We start from the raw sequence: 23,737 nt of genomic DNA, 5'->3' as shown, positions 1-23,737 counted from the left end.
TCATTAACGTCCGTTTCCATCTTAGTGACTGTCCCTTTTAGCTTTTTTGTATCTTTCTCCATTATGACAGCTTTTTTGTCACTCATTTCAAGACTCGCCTTCAACTCCTTTACATCCTATCTGACCAACTCTAGTATGCCCAGTTTGTCATTTATTGACTTTAACAGATCGCGTTCCACACTTACCAGTCCCAGTGGTGAAAAGCATAAATCATCTGTATCCGTCGAGGAGTCGTGTTGTCTTTGGGAGATTGATTCTCCTCGTTTATCCTCCGTCATGTTTGCGTGTTGCTTGTTGTTGTAATATTTGTCGATCAATTTCTCCAGCCTTATGATTTGTTTTGTGTTATTATCCAGATTGAATGTTATTACCCACGAGTATATGAAGTGCTAATATTTAGTCTAACTTACTGATATTGAATATTACGTTTTTATCTTGAGGTGATTCGCACCGCTCTGTGTTCAATACGCCATCTTGTCACATGACCTCGTTACTCGTTAATCTGTATTTTGCTCCATTAATCTTTCCCTCGATCCTGACTAGTCTCCCAGTCCCTGCCGCTGAAAAACATCCCCACAGCATGATGCTGCCACCACCATGCTTCACCATAGGGATGGTGCCAGGTTTTCTCCAGAGGTGACGCTTGGCATTCAGGCCAAAGAGTTCAATCTTTGTTTCATCAGACCAGAGAATCTTGTTTCTCATGGTCTGAGAGTCCTTTAGGTGCATTTTGGCAAACTCCAAGCAGGCTGTCATGTGCCTTTTACTGAGGAGTGGCTTCCATTTGGCCACTACCATAAAGGCTTGATTGGTGGTGTGCTGCAGAGATGGTTGTCCTTCTGGAAGGTTCTCCCATCTCCACAGAGGAACTCTGGAGCTCTGTCCGAGTGACCATCGGCTTTTGGTCACCTCCCTGTCCAAGGCCCTTCTCCCACGATTGCTCAGTTTTGCTGGGCGGCCAGCTCTAGGAAGAGTCTTGGTGGTTCCAAACTTCTTCCATTCAAGAACGATGGAGGCCACTTTGTTCTTGGGGACCTTCAATGCTGCAAAACATTTTTGGTACCCTTCCCCAGACCTGTGCCTCGCCACAATCCTGTCTCGGAGCTCTATGGACAATTCCTTCGACCTAATGGCTTGGTTTTTATTGTTTAAAGAAATTATGATTGAGATTGATGTCTTTCTTTCACTATCTAATCATGGCATTGGGTTTTTCAATGACAGACATGTATTGTTGTTTAAAATCTATCACCTGATGGTTTCATTTCAGAAAGACAAATATTTGTAGCAAAATGGTATATCTCCACCTCACTCTCATATAAATGAGTAGTACTGCTAGGTTCTACACAGTCAAATGTAAAAGTAAATTTTTTATAAAGAACTGTACAAATAATATAGTTGAAGTCGGAATTTTACATACACCTTAGCCAAATTCATTTAAACTCAGTTTTTCACAATTCCTGACATTTAATCCTAGTAGAAATTCCCTGTCTTAGGTCAGTTAGGATCATCACTTTATTTTAAGAATGTGAAATGTTGGAATAATAGTAGAGAGAATGATTTATTTCAGCTTTTATTTATTTCATCACATTCCCAGTGGGTCAGAAGTTTACATACACACAATTAGTATTTGATAGCATTGCCTTTAAATTGTTTAACTTGGGTCAAACGTTTTGGGTAGCCTTCCACAAGCTTCCCACAATATGTTGGGTGAATTTTGGCCCATTCCTCTTGACAGAGCTGGTGTAACTGAGTCAGGTTTGTAGGCCTCCTTGCTCGCACACGCTTTTTCAGTTCTGCCCACAAACGTTCTATAGGATTGAGGTCAGGGCTTTGTGACGGCCACTCCAATACCTTGACTTTGTTGTCCTTAAGCCATTTTTTTTTACATTTTTTACATTTTGCCACAACTTTGGAAGTATGATTGGGGTCATTGTCCATTTTGAAGACCCATTTGCGACCAAACTTTAACTTCCTGACTGATGTCTTGTTGCTTCAATATATCCACATCATTTTCCTTCCTCATGATGTCATCTATTTTGTGAAGTGCACCAGTCCCTCCTGCAGCAAACCCACAGCATGATGCTGCCACCCCTGTGCTTCACGGTTGGGATGGTGTTCTTCGGCTTGCAAGCCCCCCTTTTTCCTACAAACATAATGATGGTCATTATGGCCAAACAGTTCTATTTTTGTTTCATCAGACCAGAGGACATTTCTCAAAAAGTTTTTCCAGAGTTTATTCCGTTTACATAAATATAACGCACCAAGCATCAAAACGAAACTATCACAAGGGAAACTATTCCACCTTGGCTCAACCGAGCTACTCGCTCTCACAATGAAACAATCACTCACAAAGACAAGGGGAACAGAAGGGAACACTTATACACCTACTAATTAGGGGAATGAACACCAGGTGTGTGTGATAGACAAGACAAGACATGACAAGTGGAGTGATGAGAATGGGATCGGCAGTAGCTAGTAAGGGGAGACAGCATCGGCGGAAGTCGTGACAGTTGTACGGAATGCTTGTCAAATACATTGTACATTATATGTAAACATATATTCTCCTATTCTAACAGCAATGGAGAGGGTACCCAGGGTATCAAGACACACGCCAGTCATTGACTTTGCTAACACATAGGCTTTGTGGAGTGGTTTCTTCTTAAGTGAGGGGATTGACATGCGGAGGCTCTCACTAATGAGGGAGATTTCTGAGCCTGTATCAAGGAATGCTTGAACTGCAGTGTCCTCAATAACAACAAAAACATAGGATGTAAGCCTGTCAGGTCCTTTTACTTCAACAGCAGACAATTGGCCCTCAGTACCTGCTACCACTCGTTTCCCTGGTGGGAAGTCAAATGAAATCAAATCAAATCAAATCAAATTTTATTGGTCACATGTGCCAAAAACAACAGGTGTAGACCTTACAGTGAAATGCTTACTTACAAGCCCTTAACCAACAATGCAGTTTTAAGAAAGAATACCAAAAAAAAAACACAAAGACAATATAAAATAATACGAAATAAAAGTAACAAATAATTAAAGAGCAGCAGTAAAAATAACAATTGCGGGGCTATTGTGGGTACCGGTACCGAGTCAATGTGCGAGGGCACCGGTTAGTCAAGGGTAATATGTACATGTAGGTAGAGTTAATAAAGTGACAATGCATAGATAAGGGTTGGGGGGGGCAATGCAAATAGTCTGGGTAGCCATTTGATTAGATGTTCAGGAGTCCTATGGCTTGGGGGTAGAAGCTGTTTAGAAGCCTCTTGGACCTAGACTTGGCGCTCCGGTACCGCTTGCCGTGCGGTAGCAGAGAGAACAGTCTATAACTAGGGTGGCTGGAATCTTTGACAATTTTTAGGGCCTTCCTCTGACACCGCCTGGTATAGAGGTCCTGGGTGGCAGGAAGCTTGGCTCCAGTGATGTACTGGTCCGTACGCACTACACTCTGTAGTGCCTTGCGTACGGAGGCCGAGCATTTGCCATACCAGGCAGTGATGCAACCAGTCAGGATGCTCTCGATGGTGCAGCTGTAGAACCTTTTGATGATCTGAGGACCCATGCCAAATATTTTCAGTCTCCTGAGGGGGAATAGGCTTTGTCGTGCCCTCTTCACGACTGTCTTGGTGTGCTTGGACCATCTTAGTTTGTTGGTGATGTGGACACCAAGGAACTTGAAGCTCTCAACCTGCTCCACTACAGCCCCGTCGAAGAGAATGGGGGCGTGCTCAGTCTTTTTATTTTTCCTGTGGTCCACAATCATCTCCTTTGTCTTGATCAGGTTGAGGGAGAGGTTGTTGTCCTGGCACCACACGGCCAGGTCTCTGACCTCCTCCCTATAGGCTGTCTCGTCGTTGTCAGTGATCAGTCCTACCACTGTTGTGTCATCGGCAAACTTAATGATGGTGTTGGAGTCGTGCCTGGCCATGCAGTCATGGGTGAACAGGAGGGGACTGAGCACGCACCACTGAGGGGCCCCCATGTTGAGGATCAGCGTGGCGGATGTGTTGTTCCCTACCCTTACCACCTGGGGGCAGCCCGTCAGGAAGTCCAGGATCCAGTTGCAGAGGGAGGTGTTTAGTCCCAGGGTCCTTAGCTTAGTGATGAGCTTTGAGGGCACTATGGTGTTGAACGCTGAGCTGTAGTCAATGAATAGTATTCTCACATAGGTGTTCCTTTTGTCCACGTGTGAAAGGGTAGTGTGGAGCGCAATAGAGATTGCATCATCTGTGGATCTGTTGGGGCGAAATGCAAATTGGAGTGGGTCTAGGGTTTCTGGGATGATGGTGTTGATTTGAAACATGACCAGCCTTTCAAAGCACTTCATGGCTACAGGCGTGAGTGCTACGGGTCGGTAGTCATTTAGACAGGTTACCTTAGTATTCTTGGGCACAGGGACTATGGTGGTCTGCTTGAAACATGTTGGTATTACAGACAGGGAGAGGTTGAAAATGTCAGTGAAGACACTTGCCACTTGGTCAGCGCATGCTGGGAGTACACGTCCTGGTAATCCGTCTGGCCCTGCATCCTTGTGAATGTTGCTTGTTTTAAGGTCTTACTCACATCAGCTACGGAGAGCGTGATCACACAGTCATCCAGAACAGCTGATGCTCTCATGCATGTTTCAGTGTTACTTGCCTCGAAGCGAGCATAGAATTAATTTAGCTCGTCTGGTAAGCTCGTGTCACTGGACAGCTCGCGGCTGTGCTTCCCTTAGTAGTTTGCAAGCCCTGCCACATCCGACGAGTGTCGGAGCCGGTGTAGTACGATTAAATCTTAGTCCTGTATTGACGCTTTGCCTGTTTTACGGTTCGTCGGAGGGCATAGCGGGATTTCTTATAAGCTTAAGGGTTAGAGTCCCGATCCTTGAAAGCAGCAGCTCTACCCTTTAGCTCAGTGCGGATGTTGCCTGTAATCCATGGCTTCTGGTTGGGGTATGTACGTACAGTCACTCTGGGGATGACATCATCAATGCACTTATTGATGAAGCCAGTGACTGATGTGGTGTACTCCTCAATGCCATCGGAAGAATCCCGGAACATATTCCAGTCTGTGCTCGCAAAACATTCCTTTAGCTTAGCATCTGCTTCATCTGACCACTTTTTTATTGACTGAGTCACTGGTGCTTCCTGCTTTAGTTTTTGCTTGGAAGCAGGAATCAGGAGGATAGAATTATGGTCAGATTTTCCAAATGGAGGGTGAGGGAGAGCTTTGTACGCGTCTCTGTGTATGGAGTAAAGGTGGTTTAGAGTTTTTTTCCCACTGGTTGCACATTTAACATGCTGGTAGAAATGAGGTAAAACCGATTAAGTTTCCCTGCATTAAAGTCCCCGGCCACTAGGAGCGCCGCCTCTGCATTAGCGTTTTCCTGTTTGCTTATGGCCGTATACAGTTCATTGAGTGCGGTCTTAGTGCCAGCATCGGTTTGTGGTTGCAAATAGACAGCTACGAAGAATATAGATGACAACTCTCTTGGTAGATAGTGTTGTCTACAGCTTATCATGAGATACTCTACCTCAGGCGAGCAAAACCTTGAGACTTCCTTAGATATCGTGCTCCAGCTGTTGTTTACAAATATACACAGACTGCCACCCCTTGTCTTACCAGAGTTTGCTGTTCTATCCTGCCGATACAGTGTATAACCCGCCAGCTGTATGTTATTCATATCATCATTCAGCCACGACTCGGTGAAACATAAGATATTATAGTTTTTAATGTCCCGTTGGTAGGATATTTGTCCCTGTAGTTCGTCCACTTTATTATTAACCGATTGTAAATTGGCCAATAGTATCGATGGCAAAGGCAGATTAGCCACTCGTCGCCGGCTCCTTACCAAGCCCCCCGATCTCCTACCGCAATATCTAATTTACTTTCTACTGCGAATGACAGGGATGAGGGCCCTGTCTGGAGCAAATCCCTCTCGTCCGACTCATAAAATAAAAATTATTTGTCCAGTTTAAGGTGGGTAATCGCTGTTCTGATGTCCAGAAGCTCTTTTCGCTCATAAGAGATGGTAGCAGCAACATTATGTACAAAATAAGTTACAAACAATGCGTAAAAACACACAAAATAGCACGGTTGGTTAAGAGTCTATAAAACAACAGCCATCCCCTCCGGCACCATCATCGCCATTTCTTCTTCTGTGTTGAAGCAGACACAGTGCTCCTGCTCCCTGGTGGGACATCGCTGCCGGGCGGAGGGGCTGGATGATCGGTGAGTGTACTCACTGTGGCCCGGAGCAGCTGATTGAGCGTATCCGGCACGTTCATGCCGCTCCTTGTGCATGAAGTAGCGTCGGTGGTATTACTGTAATGTCTATAGTCATTGTAGTTGGAAGAACTTCTCCCCTCTCTACAGCATTGTGGTGATGATGAAGGAGAAGGTGTGTAGCACCTCCCTCTGTCTCCTGAAGCTTAGCATTTGTGAGGAGATGCATCTTGGCGAGGGTACCAGTACTGGGGCCTGGAGGCCCTGCGTCTCAGTGCCAGCATACGGTGGGGAGTGATGTCTCTCTCTGAACGGGACCAGTCTGGAGAGGGACGTCTGTCACTCTATAACTTGTTCTGGTGACTGGGTGAGGGGTCAGTCGTTCTTGTGTTTGTTTCAGATGACTTTAACATCAGCTGTGAGATCCTGAATGGCGTGCATCATTCCAGGGGATTGGTCAGTGTGAGCTGTGGAGGACGTAGTGGTCACCAGGGCAGACGGCTATTGCCCCTGTGAGCAGTCAGACGGCGTGCCTAGTGTGAGTGTTGTTGTGGGGCTGTCCTGATAGACTGAGACCATTTGTAGTGCCTCTTGAGCACGTTCACACTTGCATGCCACAGCCAAGGCCATCTCTAAGGTAGTAGCTCCATGTTCATAACATTTTGATTGCAACACTGGGTCAAGATTTGCTATGAACCATCTGAAAAGTTCTGTTTCCCTTGCTTCTAGCACAAGTTTATTTATTTATGCTGCATATACCTCTAGGGGTTCCCTTGTCTGGCATTAATGAATGTTTGAAAGTGACGCAAAAATTCCTTTCTTCCAAAAACCTAATTCAGTATAGTTACAGCCTCCTTGTAGCTGCCCTGCGTAGCTGGGGGTAGTGAGAGCCAACAGGCAAGAGCATCCCCACTTAGCTGTGTTGGTAATCATGTGGCCAGGTCTTGTCCATCAGTGTCATTGCATGCCTTAACAGCTAGCTCTAAACATGATTTCCACAGAAAAAAACGTTCCTTATCTTTGCCATCTCCATGAAAACTAGGGGGAGTTCAACTCTTTAGTGGATTGCCTGGGTGTTATGATCACGTGGAGCCAGAGGCACATGTCCCTCAACATGCTGACCGCCATCCTCACCTTGTGGTTGATTGTCATTGTTAGCTGGTAGATTGTCATTGTTGGCTTCCTCCATGATGGTTGATATACTGCTCAGTGTTCACTACTTGACAATTTAATTATTGCGTTGAAACAAACAAAGCCTGAGTGATTTATTTCCAATGTGCACTTTGTTGAACATGCACTGAAATAGTCCGCTCACCACTAGCTAACGTGGTTGGCTGGATAACACAATCACCGTTGATGCTGCCTTGGTTGGAGAGAATGCTATGCTAACTTAGCCTAGCCAAGTACTGCTGTCACCAGTCTTTAACCCTTATTTCTTGTTGTAGGTATGTAACACTACTTCCACCGGAGGACTTGTCGGTTCAGCAGTAAAAGTAAAACACAAGTTACAATGGAAAACTGATACCAAGAGATACAGCCATGCAGTCATGAACGTTCACGCGCAGGTAACCTGGAAATTATATTGCTTTCAAAAGTCCCTATGGTACAAACAATAACAGTGCCTCAATGCATAACGCTAAAATAAAAGTTATAACAAAAGTAAGGCTACATTAGCATGGTTCTATGATCCACTATGGTTACAAGCCAAATAACCCTTATTTAGAACATATTGTTTTGTGTGTGTATATTTACTGTTCCTGTGCTTTATCCCTGCGCTGACAATTACCCCTAACGATCCTCCATCTACAGCCTACATGTATGATATTACTGGTATACCTGTATGTAGGTACTAATACTTACATAGCCTAATGTACTCCATGTACAGCAGTTAGGTAACTAGACGCCTACCTAAGTAGCCTCCCGTTATCCACGCACCAGATACTTATTGCCTCATAGGCTCCTACCACCCAGTGTCTCTGGCATCAATGAGGAGAATAATAAGGATTCACAGTGGCCATAGCATGGATTCTGTTGGGCTTTCATCTCCACGTACAGTGGAGAACCACCTACAGCACCACCTGATGCAAAGCCATCATCATATCCCTTTGACAATAGCAGGGAGGATAAATCACGTACAAACATGACCATTATTAGTTAAATCAAAATGTTTAGAGCCTGAACGGAATCTTAGAACCTACTTACGCTATCTAGAACCTTAAAGGGTTATTTGACTGTCCCCATAGGAGAACCCTTTGAAGAACCATTTTTGGTTGCAGGTAGAACCCGTTTGGTTCCATGTAGAACCCTTTGTACAGAGGGTTCAACAAGGAACCCAAAATGTTTCTACCTAGAACCAAAAGTGGTTCTACCTGGAACCAAAAAGGGTTTTCCTATGGGGACAGCCGAAGAAACCTTTAGGAACCTTTTTTTCTAAGAGTGTAGAATGCACTAGAATGCAGATCACAACCATCAAGGCAGGGAGTATTCCACCATACCTCTGTTGTGGAATTATTGGAATCTAGAGTGTCCAATCAAAAACGCATCTTTTGACCAATGGGTAAAATTATACAGTATGTGAATTGTGTAGATAATCCTCTAAGAAAACCAATGGTCCAAACCTCATGTCTATCATAATCCATTCAGAAGTTATTGGAGTTTTTACCCTTGTAGGATGGCCAGAATTAGGGTGACTAAATCAATGGAGACCAGAGACAAAAAGCCAGAAAGAAAAATCTGGAAAATTGCATTTCGTCAGCTAGGCTGGAATCTGTGCAAGAATTAAGGCTACAGGCTACCTGACGGGCTCACTTCCCCCTTGAACTCGTCATCTTTCTTCTTGAATCCGCAGGACAAAAAACAATATAGAGGTAAGATGGATATTGATTTTGAGACATGAGATGTGGTATTTTTATATTTTAGTATACCATTTAATTCCTGTTCTTTTCACAAAAACAAGCATGTCTCTGTGAAATGTCAACAGAGCACTGAACGTAGGCTATACTAACATTTTATTTTCAAAGCCTTTTACATTTAATTCAGCACATATCATGCTAATTTTGCTTTTTGCGACCTGTGGAAACAACTTTGAGGATGACAACCACAAAATATATAATCCTCAAGTTTTTATGAGAAACCTGCACCACTATGTCAACAGAGCTCAGTGTTTATTATCAGATGTATTAGGTTACGGCATGTTAGAGAAAGACCACCACTGAACGAGTCTTTGTCAAATGTATTTTCTAACAAAAGGAAGTGAAATTCTATAACCAAAGCACATTTTCACCCTATGAAATCTATTTTATATTCCGCCCCATGTCTCCTGTAGAAAATAACAAAACCCAAAGGGCTTTAACTGTGGCCAGAATGCCTTAAACATTCCTAATCTCTCACTGTGCCTTGTCCTACCTATACGAGATATACAAACAGAGGAGGGAGATACAGTGAGGGAAATCAAAACAGGCCTTTCCTGGTACGCTGGAGGAAAACAAATATGTAATATTGAACAACAAGGCCAGGAGATTTGTTTGACTATTTCCATATTAGGATAGAGCAGAGCCAAGGCAGTTTGTAAGGCTGACTGGTTGACAAGATGGTGGATAATTAGTATTTTCTGTGCTTCTAAACCCATCTGTGTCCTGGAGGACTTTACCACAGGCAGCTACGCTTCCTCTTCAGGAACAAAATAATAAAGACAATCCAGGATCGTCAGTGTTGGGGTTTGTTTGAGCTACATTATAAGACTGAGCTGGCCCTGTACAGAGAGAGAAAGAGAGCGAGCGAGAGGCCGAGAGCTCCTGTGCTGACAGAGAGCTCTTGTTTTGACACCATTATCTTATCGATGACAAGTGTCTGCCCTTCTTCCATCAGTGCCTCCTGCCTCCCCTTCCTGAGGCTAACGAGGGGGTGGGGGTCAGATGTCGGGGCTCTATCTCGGCCCATCAGCTGTATCTCAGCCTCCCTCGTTCTCTCTCTCCATCCTCCATCTTCGTCCTCATCTTGACACATCCATCCTGATTACACATCTAATGGTTCCCCTTCACAGCACCTTCTAGCTGTAATGGAATTACGCTTGAACGAACAGCCGTCTCTTTCTCCTCTATCTCGCTCTCTTGCACTCTCCACCTCCCTCTGTCATTTATCTCACTGTTAACAACCCCCCTCTCTCATGTTATTCTCTCTGTATCACACTGTTTATGACTAACTTTCTCTCTTCCTGTCTCTACCTCCATCCATAGATACAGGTCCTCCCCTCATTTTCATTTAGAGAGGAGACCGATTGCACAATAAACACTCCACCACATCCCAGACTATTGAAGAACAAGAAGGCTGGAAACAGATCCTCATACACAGCAGCGCAGGCAAGCACACTAACAATTCATTTCGATATGGTTGGAGTCAGGAGAGGGAAACAACTAGCACTACTGTCAACTGCTCATAGAAACAGTGGGCATCATACGTATTCACCCACCTTGGATATTTTTTTCACATTTTGTTGCGTTACAAATTGGGATTGAAATTGATTTAATAGTGATTTGTTTTGGTCATTGATCTACACAAAATACTCCACAATGTCAAGTCAAAAGAAAACTTCAAATGTTTACAAATTCATAAAAATGTAATAACTAAAATATAGTAAATGCATAAGGATTCACCCCCCTTTGTTTAGGCAAGCCTAAATTAGTTCAGGAGTAAAAAATGTCACCCATACATACAATATCTGTAAGGTCCCTCAGTCAAGTACTGATTTTCAAGCAAAGATTAAACTACAAAGACCATGGAGCCTCATAAAAAAGGGCAGTGATTGGTAGATGGGTAACGACCCTTACGGACAATTCACATGTGCAACTTCATGTGAATTATCATCACATGTGAAGTGTTCCAAAATAAAATGTTGCATGTACAAATCATGTGGTTTTTCGGTAAATCAGACATTTAATAGCTCTTTAAACATAGTCAAGTAAATGCTGTGGATGATGTATTAAACCACCCAGACAAAACAAAGATACAGTCGTCCTTCTGAACTGAAAGCTGGACACGATTGAAACAGCTACAGAGTCAAATCACATTTTATTTGTCACATGCACCGAATACAACAGGTGTAGTAGACCTTACCGTAAAATGATTACTTACAAGCCCTTAACCAACAATGCAGTTCAGGAAATAGAGTTAAGAAAACATTTACTAAATAAACCAAAGTACAAAATAAAATAACAACGAGGCTATATACAGGGGGTAAAGGTTAGTTGGTAATTTGTACATGTAGGTAGGAGTAAAGTGACTATGCATAGATAACAAACAGCGAGTAGCAGTAGTGTAAAAACAAAGGGTGGGGGGGTCAATGTAAATTGTCCGGATGGCCATTTGATTCATTGTTCAGCGGTCTTATGGCTTGGGGGTAGAAGCTGTTAAGGAGCCTGTTGGACCTAGACTTGGCGCTCTGGTACTGCTTGCGTGCGGAAGCAGAGAGAACAGTCTATGACTTGGGGGACTGGAGTCTTTGACAATTTTTTGGGCCTTCCTCTGACACCGCCTAGTGTATAGGTCCTGGAGGAAGCTTGGCCCCAGTGATATGTACTGGGCCATACGCACTAGCCTCTGTAGCGCCTTACGGTCGGATGCTGAGCAGTTGCCATACAAGGCGGTGATGCAACCGGTCAGGATGCTCTCAATGGTGCAGCTGTAGAACTTTCTGAGGATCTGGGGACCCATGTCAAATCTTTTCAGTCTCCTGAGGGGGAAAAGGTGTTGTCGTGAAGACGGTCTTGGTATGTTTGGACCATGATAGTTTGTTGGTGATGTGGACACCAAGGAACTTGAAACTCTTGACCCGCTCCACTATAGCTTCATCAATGTTAATGGGGGCCTGTTTTGCCCTCATTTTCCTGTAGTCCACGATCAGCTCCTTTGTCTTGCGTATAGGGAGAGGTTGTTGTCCTGTCACCACAATGCCAGGTCTTTGACCTCCTCCCTATAGGCTGTCTCATCGTTGTCGGTGATCAGGCCTACCACTGTTGTGTCGTAAGCAAACTTAATGATGGTGTTGGAGTCGTGCTTGGCCACGCAGTTGTGGGTGAACAGGGAGTTCAGGAGGGGACTAAGCACGCACCCCTGAGGGGCCCCAGTGTTGAGGATCAGCGTGGCAGATGTGTTGTTGCCTACCCTTACCACCCGGGGGCGGCCCGTCAGGAAGTCCAGGAACCAGTTGCAGAGGGAGGTGTTTAGTCCCAGTGTCCTTAGCTTAGTGATGAGCTTTGTGGGCACTATTTGTGTTGAACGCTGGGCTGTAGTCAATGAACAGAATTCTCACATAGGTGTTCCTTTTGTCCAGGTGGGAAAGGGCAATGTGGAGTGCGATTGAGATTGTGTCATCTGTGGATCTGTTGGGGCGGTATGCGAAATTGGAGTGAGTCTAGGGTTTCCGGGATGATGGTGTTGATATGGGTCATGACCAACCTTTCAAAGCACTTCATGGCTACCGACGTGAGTGCTACGGGGCAGTAATCATTTAGGCAGGTTACCTTTGCCTTCTTGGGCACAGGGACTATGGTGGTCTGCTTGAAACATGTACAGTAGGTATTAAAGACTCGTCCTGGTAATCCGTCTGGCCCCACGGCCTTGTGAATGTTGAACTGGTGCTCTCATGCATGCTTCAGTGTTGCTTGCATCGAAGCAAGTATAAAAGGCATTTAGCTCATCTGGTAGGCTCGCGTCACTGGGCAGCTCGCGGCTGGGTTTCCCTTTGTAGTCCGTAATAGTTCGCAAGCCCTGCCATATCCGACGCGCATCAGAGCCGGTGTAGTATGATTCAATCTTAGTCCTGTATTGACGCTTTGCCTGTTTGATGGTTCGTCTGATGGCATAGCGGGATTTCTTATAAGCGTCCGGATTAGTGTCCCGCTGCTTGAAAGAGGCATTTCTAGCCTTTAGCTCAGTGCTGATTTTGCCTGTAGTCCATGGCTTCTGGTTGGGAAATGTACGTATGGTCACTGTGGGGACGACGTCGTTGATGCACTTACTGATGAAGCCTGTGATTGAGGTGGTATACTCATCAATGCCATTGGATGAATCCTGGAACATATTCCAGTCTGTGCTAGAAAAACAGTCCTGTAGCGTAGCATCCGCGTCATCTGACCACTTTCGTATTGAGCGAGTCACTGGTACTTCCTGCTTTAGTTTTTGCTTGTAAGCAGGAATCAGGAGGATTGAATTATTGTCAGATTTGCCAAATGGAGGGTGAGGGAGAGTTTTGTATGCGTCTCTGTGTGTGGAGTAAAGGTGGTTTAGAGTTTTTTTTCCTCTGGTTGCACATTTAACATGCTGGTAGAAATGAGGTAAAACCGATTAAGTTTCCCTGCATTAAAGTCCCCGGCCACTAGGAGCGCCGCTTCTGGATTAGCATTTTCTTGTTTGCTTATGGCCTTATACAGCTCGTTGAGTGCGGTCTTGTGAGAGACAGAATAACAGTGAGAGACAGAATAACAACAAAGAAAACCAGAAAAACGCATGTCAAAAATGTTGTAAATTGATTTGCATTTTAATGAGGGAAATAAGTATTTGACCCCTCTGCAAAACATGACTTAGTACTTGGTGGCAAAACCCTTATTGGCAATCACAGAGGTCAGACGTTTCTTGTAGTTAGCCACCAGGTTTGCACACACCTCAGTAGGGATTTTGTCCCACTCCTCTTTGCAGATCTTCTCCAAGTCATTAAGGTTTCGAGCCTGACGTTTGGCAACTCAAACCTTCAGCTCCCTCCACAGATTTTCTATGGGATTAAGGTCTAGAGACTGGCTAGGCCACTTCAGGACCTTAATGTGCTTCTTCTTGAGCCACTCCTTTGTTTCCTTCACCGTGTGTTTTGGGTCATTGTCATGCTGGAATACCCATCCACGACCCATTTTCAATGCCCTGGCTGAGGGAAGGAGGTTCTCACCCAAGATTTGACGGTACATGGCCCCGTCCATCGTCCCTTTGATGCGATGAAGTTGTCCTGTCCCCTTAGCAGAAAAACACCCCCAAAGCATAATGTTTCCACCTCCATGTTTGACGGTGGGGATGGTGTTCTTGGGGTCATAGGCAGCATTCCTCCTCCTCCAAACACAGCGAGTTGAGTTGATGCCAAAGAGCTCGATTTTGGTCTCATCTGACCACAACACTTTCAACCAGTTCTCCTCTGAATCATTCAGATGTTCATTGGCAAACTTCAGACGGGCCTGTATATGTGCTTTCTTGAGCAGGAGGACCTTGCGGGCGCTGCAGGATTTCAGTCCTTTACGGCGTAGTGTGTTACCAATTGTTTTCTTGGTGACTATGGTCCCAGCTGCCTTGAGATCATTGACAAGATCCTCCCGTGTAGTTCTGGGCTGATTCCTCACCATTCTCATGATCATTGCAACTCCACAAGGTGAGATCTTGCATGGAGCCCCAGGCCGAGGGAGATTGACAGGTCTTTTGTGTTTCTTCCATTTGCGAATAATCGCACCAACTGTTGTCACCATCTCACCAAGCTGCTTGGCGATGGTCTTGTAGGGAGAGCTTTGTACGCCTCTCTGTGTTTGGAGTAAAGGTGGTCTAGAGTTTTTTTCCCTCTGGTTGCACATTTAACATGCTGGTAGGAAATAGGTAAAACTGATTTAAGTTTCCCTTTATTAACGTCCCCGGCCACTAAGAGCGCCGCCTCTGGATGAGCGTTTTCCTGCTTATGGCCGTATACAGCTCATTGAGCATCGGTTTGTGGTGGTAAATAGACATCTACGAAGAATATAGATGAAAACTCTCTCGGTTGATAGTGTGGTCTACAGCTTATCATGAGATACTCTACCTCAGGCGAGCAAAACCTCGAGACTTCCTTAGATATCGTGCACCAGCTGTTGTATACAAGTATACATAGACCACCACCCCTTGACTTACCAGAGGCTGCTGTTCATTCCTGCCGATACAGTGTATAACCCGCCAGCTGTATGTTATTCATGTCGTCGTTCAGCCACGACACGGGAAACATAAGATATTACAGTTTTTAATGTCACGTTGGTAGGATATACGTGCTTTTAGTTCGTCCACTTTATTATCCAGCGAATGTACGTTGGCCAATAGTACCGATGGCAAAGGCAAATTAGCCACTCGTCGCCGGCTCCTTATCAGGCACCCCGATCTCCTTCCGCGATATCTCTGTCTCTTTCTCCTGCGAATGATGGGGATGAAGGCCCTGTCGGGTGTCTGGAGCAAATCCCTCTCGTCCAACTCATTAAAGAAAAATTATTAATTCAGTTCAAGGTGAGTAATCGCTGTTCTGATGTCCAGAAGCTCTTTTCGGTCATAAGAGACGGTAGCAGCAACATTATGTACAAAATAAGTTACAAACAATGCGAAAAGACTAACAAAATAGCACGGTTGGTTAAGAGCTCATAAAACGGCAGTCATCCCCTCCGGCGCCATTTCTCTCAATGTTGAAAATCTTGGAGAGCCCCTTTAAGCTGCCAGTAAATAATGCATGAAATATCCCAAAAGCCTGATTATTAAAAACGTATTTTACAGTTTGTAAGTGAGCAAAAATTTCCTCAGTGAATAATGGCAAAAAAAGCTTGTGGCTTTTAAGAGTCAAAATTGCTCATAATACTGTGTTTATAGACAACTGTAACAATCACAATGCACCTCTCACCTTTCTCAGGCTTTTCGTCATTCTTGTCAAGGTCCTTGAGCTCTGTGCAATGCCATCTTCCTCTGTAGTTCAATTGGTAGAGCATGGCGCTTGTAACGCCATGGTAGTGGGTTCGATCCCCGGGACCACCCATACGTAAAAATGTATGCACACATGACTGTAAGTCGCTTTGGATAAAAGCGTCTGCTAAATGGCATATTATTATATATTATTATTATATCAACTTGCCTCAAGTGTAGCCCCTGTGCAAATCTGCAATATTGCAATAAAGAAATTAACACATCAGATCAATAGTATATGACACTAGAAACTCAAATATTTTTTTCATAAATTAAACCCACGATAGGCCCCAGACTCAACCCATTGAGACCCAGCTTTTGGTAACACAACCAACCTTAACTTGCCCTTAAACCACATTCTCTTCAGCCTGGAGAGACCTGCTCGCCATACCTTGCTCCACTTCTGTACTAACCTATGCCATGGAAAACTAAATAACATGTAATTACTTAGCAGAGAACCCCACACTCACCAGTACCTTGTGTATGGTTGTTATGCTTAATTTTATTGGGGGTGGAAAGAGCATGGACTTTCTGTGGGTGACAGCTATTAACAAACGAAGTGGTCAAAATGATATATTGGCAGGTCTACCAGTAGCCCAACTATTTAATCATCAATGAAGCATGCCATCCCAGTGTAAAAACAAAACAATAAAAGTGTTAGGGATTTTTGGAAGCCCTTTTGGGTAATGCAGCCCCTGATTGTGAACCACTTTCTAAAAATATCATTATCCAAAACTTTCTTAGTGTGTCAAATTCATTAACCTACCAATGAAGAAATGTTACCCAATCCATAAGTGGAACACGAGAAAGGCTAAACATTGAATCCTTCCGGATGGAGCAGGAGGGAGTCTGATGATGCCTCGTCTTGTTTCGACAAATCCTGTAAGGAAACATGCACATTTAACTCAGACACAGATTTGTGTTTTAGAGACCGACATTAAGTGATAATTTAAATGGAACGCAGGCTAAGTAATTCTAGTACATTCAATTCCATTCTACTATGATTATCAATTAACTTTTTCAGTTGCAGTAGGAATACATCCACATGGTTGGAAATAGGAGAACAAAAGCTTTCCAGACAGACATGAAACAACTTGAGTGGTAGGCTGCAGGCCAAAGGTAGACCAGAAGGGTGTGCATCTCCTAAGCTCTTCACTCGCTCTACATGGGCTTGCAGTCCAGAGTGTCCAGAGTTGGAATGCAGCGAAAACTTGTAGAAAGACTGGAAATCAAATTTCTCGAGCAGCACATATACAATTATGAAGGACACTGGCCACTGGAAAGCTTAGATTATTATTTTCAACATATGTTCATAACAACATCTAAAAAAATGTGTTCTGGCTGGTGAAATAATATATGGGTCAATGTCAGAGGAGGCTGGTGGAAGGAGCTATAGGAGGACTGGCTCATTGTAATGGCTGGAATGGAATTAATGGAACGGTTTCCAACATATCGAAACCATGTTTGACTCTGTTCCATTAATTCCATTCCAGCCATTACAATGAGCCCATCCTCCTATAGCTCATCTCACCAGCCTTCACTGGTCAATGTCAGCCTGGCCTGGCTGTGTAGATCCCTAGAACCTATGAGAGTAGCTAACTAGGTTACAAACCAGCTCAAGATGAAAGTTTGATTCGCTGTATATTTATATATTCAAACATTTCTTATAGTACTCCTCATTTCAAACTTTCCCAAAATTCTCTAGGCCAATCAATATCAGTTGTGACATTAACTTACCATATGTATCCATCTTTGCACACATCCCGGATCATTTTCTGCTTGTGGCCACAGATTTCTTGAGCAGGCCTCTCTTCTGGAGCAGGCCTCTCTTCTGGAGCAGGCCTCAAATTGTATTTGTCACATGTGACGAATACCACCTTACCGTGAAATGCTTACTTACAAGCCCTTAACCAACAATGCAGTTTTAAGAAAATATTTACAAAATAAACAAAAGTTGTAAAAAAAAAAGTAAAAAATAAATAAATCACTAATGAGGCTATATACAGGGGGTACCTGTACCGAGTCAATGTGCGGGGGTACAGGTTAGTCAAGGTAATTTGTACATGTAGATAGGGGTAAAGTGACTATGCATAGATAATAAACAGCGAATAAAAGCAGTGTAAAAACAAAGGGAGGGAGGGGGGTGTCAATGCAAATAGTCCAGTTGGCCATTTGATTAATTGTCCAGCAGTCTTATGGCTTGGGTTGAGAAGATGTGAAGGAGCCTTTTGGTAACCTTCTTTTTAGTTTTTCAGCTGTTTTTTGCCAACAATATCACTTAGCACATGAGCCATGTTCAATAAAATATCCTTTGGTCAGGTAAAAACAGTATTGGATTTGGGCGTACATTAAGAGTAAAAATGTGTATCCAGCTGGAAATTGTATAAATTGTCGTGAAATACCCACATGCAGTGTTGCCAATTTAGCAACTTTGTCGCTATATTTAGCGAGTATTCAGACCCCTTTAGCGACACATTTTCAAGAGACTCTGACGTGAAAGCACGTATCGTTCTTACTCTTCTCAACGAGCAGCGGGTGCTGCCGTGGGCCCCACCCCCGTCCCAAAGCACTCACAGGCGGCCCAGTCCTCGCGCAACAGTCCCTCGCAGCTGCAGTCAGAGCAGGAGATGTTCACCCCTCCGCGTCCAGACTGCAAATGAATCGCGCATGTTGGAAGCCGCCGCTGGTTGATCCCGCCCTGGCGGGATCAGGGCGGGATGTAAATGTAAAACATTTTATGAAACATGAAGCGACAGAAGAAAGTTCATTTGTACTTCTTACCATATTTAGGGTGTTTTTACTCACTTTTTTTCTCTCCCACGATGTTATTCCTCTCTCCTACAGCGTCCATCACAATTACATGCACATGGCCAATTATGCAAATTAGGTGATGATGTCATTTAGCGACTTCTAGCGACTTCTAGGATAGCCAATAGCTACTTTCCTTACTGAGGAGTTGGCAACACTGCCCACATGCAGGAAATTGTAATAAGGTTACTCAGCAAAAAAAGTTCACTTGTTCACTTTCTTGACAACATCGAGAACAAAAGCTCAGTGACAGTCAACGTTGACCAAGGACAACCAAACGTAAATAAATAGTAAGATATTAATGTAGTTACAATTTAGAATTGAATTTGTTTTGAAAATCAGTGGATTTGAGTGCAAATGAGGCGCCTTTTGTGGGACCATCTCGCTCTCGGTCCCAGCCTGTCTTTATCAACATAGCTAGCTAGCTAACATTAGCTAAGGACTAAGTGACAGCTGGAATTTAGCTGGTTTACACAAACAGTAGCTAACTAGTTATATTTTGTGAATTATATCATCTTCACTTGGTTTATTATCTAGTAACAATGTAACAGACGCAAAAGTCATGTTAATCGTTGCCATGGCAGGATAAACTAGTTTGCTGACAGTGGTAGTTAGGCTAGCCAGCTTACATTGGTTACCCAACTGTTAGCTAACTTTTTGATGGCTCGCTAACTAGAGTAGGTAGCTAGCTAATTACATTATAATAATAGTATTAGCTAGAAGCCTGGCTATAGCTTGGCCATGTGTAGCCGAATAGAAGCCCACTCAAATAGTCCAGATCTAATTTAGATGTCCTTCATAAGCAAATGTAAAGTGGCCTAGTTAGCTAGCTAGCTAGAAACCTCAGTTAATAAGCTAACTAAGGTGAATGTTACTAGCTAGGCTAGTCTACTGTCAGTGTGGTGCTAGCTAAGGTTAGCTTAGCCAAACAATTTGCTGGTTGTTACTATTAGCTAGACAAGCTGGTTGCTTTAGCTTGCTAAATAGTTGTGTGCCATAGCTCTAGCCAGCTCAAGCTGAAGATGTTGACAACATTGTAGTTACTTTAGAAGTAATATAGCAATTTCCACATGAGTAATAACCAAATACAACAAAAATGATATACAATGTAGACATATAGTAATAGCTCCTATGTGATAATAATATAATATAATATATAATATGCCATTTAGCAGACACTTTTATCCAAAGCGATAATTGCATTCCTACAGTAATACCTGATGTATTAATATAATTGGCCTTCAGAAGTAATATGCAGCGTTGCACTTGTAATAACCATAGCTAAAATGAATACCGGCAATTGCATAAAAGTACATTTTAGTACCTTTTTAGATGAGAGCTCGCTAGACCCTTAGTGATTCTGAACCATGTGTGTACAGTGGGGAGAACAAGTATTTGATACACTGCCGATTTTGCAGGTTTTCCTACTTACAAAGCATTTAGAGGTCTGTAATTTTTATCATAGGTACACTTCTACTGTGAGAGACGGAATCTAAAACAAAAATCCAGAAAATCACATTGTATTTTTTTAAAGTAATTAATTTGCATTTTATTGCATTACATAAGTATTTGGTGTTCATGGGGTTGTACTCATCCTTCTTCTTCCTCCAAACACGGCGAGTGGAGTTTAGACCAAAAAGCTCTATTTTTGCCTCATTAGACCACATGACCTTCTCCCATTCCTCCTCTGGATCATCCAGATGGTCATTGGCAAACTTCAGACGAGCCTGGACATGCGCTGGCGTGAGCGGAGGGACCTTGCGTGCACCGCAGGATTTTAATCCATGACGACGTAGTGTGCAGGACCTGGTCAATGACCTGAAGAGAGCTGGGACAACAGTCTCAAAGAAAACCATTAGTAACACACTACGCCGTCATGGATTAAAATCCTGCAGCGCAAGCAAGGTCCCCCTGCTCAAGCCAGCGCATGTCCCATCTGAAGTTTGCCAATGACCATCTGGATGATCCAGAGGAGGAATGGGAGAAGGTCATGTGGTCTGATGAGACAAAAATAGAGCTTTTTGGTCTAAACTCCACTCGCCGTGTTTGGAGGAAGAAGAAGGATGAGTACAACACCAAGAACACCATCCCAACCGTAAAGCATGGAGGTGGAAACATCATTCTTTGGGGATGCTTTTCTGCAAAGGGGACAGGACGACTGCACCGTATTGAGGGGAGGATGGATGGGGCCATGTATTGCGAGATCTTGGCCAACAACCTCCTTCCCTCAGTAAGAGCATTGAAGATGGGTCGTGGCTGGGTCTTCCAGCATGACAACGACCCGAAACACACAGCCAGGGCAACTAAGGAGTGGCTCCATAAGAAGCATCTCAAGGTCCTGGAGTGGCCTAGCCAGTCTCCAGACCTGAACACAATAGAAAATCTTTGGAGGGAGCTGAAAGTCCGTATTGCCCAGCGACAGCCCCGAAACCTGAAGGATCTGGAGAAGGTCTGTATGGAGGAGTGAGCCAAAATCCCTGCTGCAGTGTGTGCAAACCTGGTCAAGACCTACAGGAAACGTATGATCTCTGTAATTGCAAACAAAGGTTTCTGTACCAAATATTAAAGTTCTGCTTTTCTGATGTATCAAATACTTATGTCATGTAATAAAATGCAAATTAATTACTTACAAATCATACAATGTGATTTTCTTGATTTTTGTTTTAGATTCCGTCTCTCACAGTTGAAGTGTACCTATGATAAAAATGACAGACCTCTACATGTTTTGTATGTAGGAAAACCTGCAAAATCGGCAGTGTATCAAATACTTGTTCTCCCCAGTGTACCTCCCATAGATGGTAAGTATTGCTTGATTCATCATCATTTATCGGTTCCAGTAGAAACAACAATACAATTATTTAGGGGAGAAAGTTAAATATCTGACCCGACCAAAGCACCAGACTCTGTTGGCTCTTTGAAATTGTTTGTGACGAGTCTGTAATATTGACACTGCAAAGTGCTAGCTAGTAGGTAGAACCTTTGTAAGTAAGCTTCAGTTCACATTTCAGTTCAGAAGTGCGGCAACAATGAATTGATCAAAGAGGGTGTACTGTCCTCCTTAAGGTGTATGCAAACATCATTTGACAGCCAGCCAAACTTCAATCAAGAACTGAACCAGAGTTAGGGATAGGGATAGGCTTTCCATAAACCTCCAGTTTTATAGCTGAAACTGTGTAAACTGTAACAATACAGAAAAATGAAATTATTGGAGCTCAGATTAAAAGGCAATATAAATGCACAACAGAGTCTACCGATGGTGTTGATGGCTCACATCAACGCCATAATCCCAGAAACCCTAGACCCACTCCAATTTGCATACAGACAGATTTTGCCCAATTTGTCCTTCCTGCCTCTTCTGTTGGTAAGTTTATTTGCATTATTTAATAGCATCTTTAAAGTTTTGTTGTAAAGTAAGGGACAGAGAAATTGCACATACAATAAGAGTGATAGTAATTAAGATGATGATAATGATGATAGCTACAAGTTAAACTCTAGAGCTGTGTCTCTAAACCTTACTTAGCAATAAGACCAGAGGAGGTGTGCAATATGGCCAATTTACCACGGCTAAGGGCTGTTCTTATGCACTACGCATTGCTGAGTGCCTGGACACAGCCCTTAGCCGTGTTATATTGGCCATAAACCACAAACCCCCGAGATGCCTTATTGATATTATAAACTGGTTACCAACGTAATTAGAGCAGTAAAAATACATGTTTTGTCATACCCGTGGTATATGGTCTGACATACCACAGCTGTCAGTCAATTAGCATTCAGGGCTCTAACCACCCATTTTATAATATTGTTTAGAGCCATAGGTTATTACACAGGTGGAACAAGGTATGGGGGAGGGAGGACTCAGGGGGGAGGCATCCTGTAATAACATGTCAAACTGTAATTGCATTGCAATTACTATTTACCTACATTGTTACTAAGGGCAGTACTATGTAGTTACTATATAACATCAACTTAAGGATAAGTGTTATCATGTTTTCTAATTAAACATCCTCAATCATTCTGTACATGCTGAAGTTGATTTGGTTTTCTAGCTTAAGCTTTATTTGAGTTATGGGAGAAGGAAAGGTATGTATGTTTAGAATAAATGCTATTGTGTTCAGATTTCAGCAAGCACATTAATAAATTGCTTTATGTTTCATATGTTAACAGTCAAAACCCCGGACGACATAGCAAAAGGTACAAGAAGGTCCTGGCGACCTACAAAAAGAAGGGAAGCATATCCACTGCTGCTTTCCACAGCGTCGGTGTGGCTCGCAACACTTTGGCGATGAGTGCCCCTCTGGCAGAGATCATGCTAGTGGCGCCGGAGTTCCTTCGTTCACAGCCAGCGTTTGACAGCTCTAAAGAGACGCTCGACCAATATGCAAGAAGGAGCACCAAAAATGCAACAGCAGAGATGAGCGACGATACAGAGGAGAAGAGGCGTAATGAACTGCTCCCTATCACTTATAAGTTCACTTATAAACACTGATTATGCACACTCATTCACACACACACACACACACACACACACACACACACACACACACACTAGGTAGAGATGATGTGAGAGAAAGTAAGAGTAAGGTACAGTGTTCCCGCTGTAAACAAATAAATAATACTTTTTTTAAATCGGATATGAGGCAGATGGAACTGCTTCATCTCCCCTATAAACGTGATTTTGCACACATTTATATTGAACTGTTACAGATATGCAGTGGAGAGAGCAGTCTATACACGTTCCACGAAAGATAATCATAGAATTTACATTAAGTTGCTTGTTCCTGTGTAGAAACATTGTAATTACAATACTTGTCTTTATAGCTGAAATTGTGATATACCCTGCAAATGTTTTTATAATACTGAAAGTACATAGTAATTACACTTATAGGTGCTGTAACAACATTCTTCCTAGATTGAGATGGATTCCCATAGATCACAACTACAAGTACTGAATTGGGTGTCTGCCATAGTTGTAACATAGTAACTACGTAGTAAAAACATGAGTAAT

The sequence above is a fragment of the Coregonus clupeaformis genome, chromosome 27 (genome assembly GCF_020615455.1).
Source record: "Coregonus clupeaformis isolate EN_2021a chromosome 27, ASM2061545v1, whole genome shotgun sequence".
NCBI lineage: Eukaryota > Metazoa > Chordata > Actinopteri > Salmoniformes > Salmonidae > Coregonus > Coregonus clupeaformis.
The sequence above is the reverse complement of the archived record's forward strand: the minus strand, read 5'-3'. Positions refer to the sequence as shown.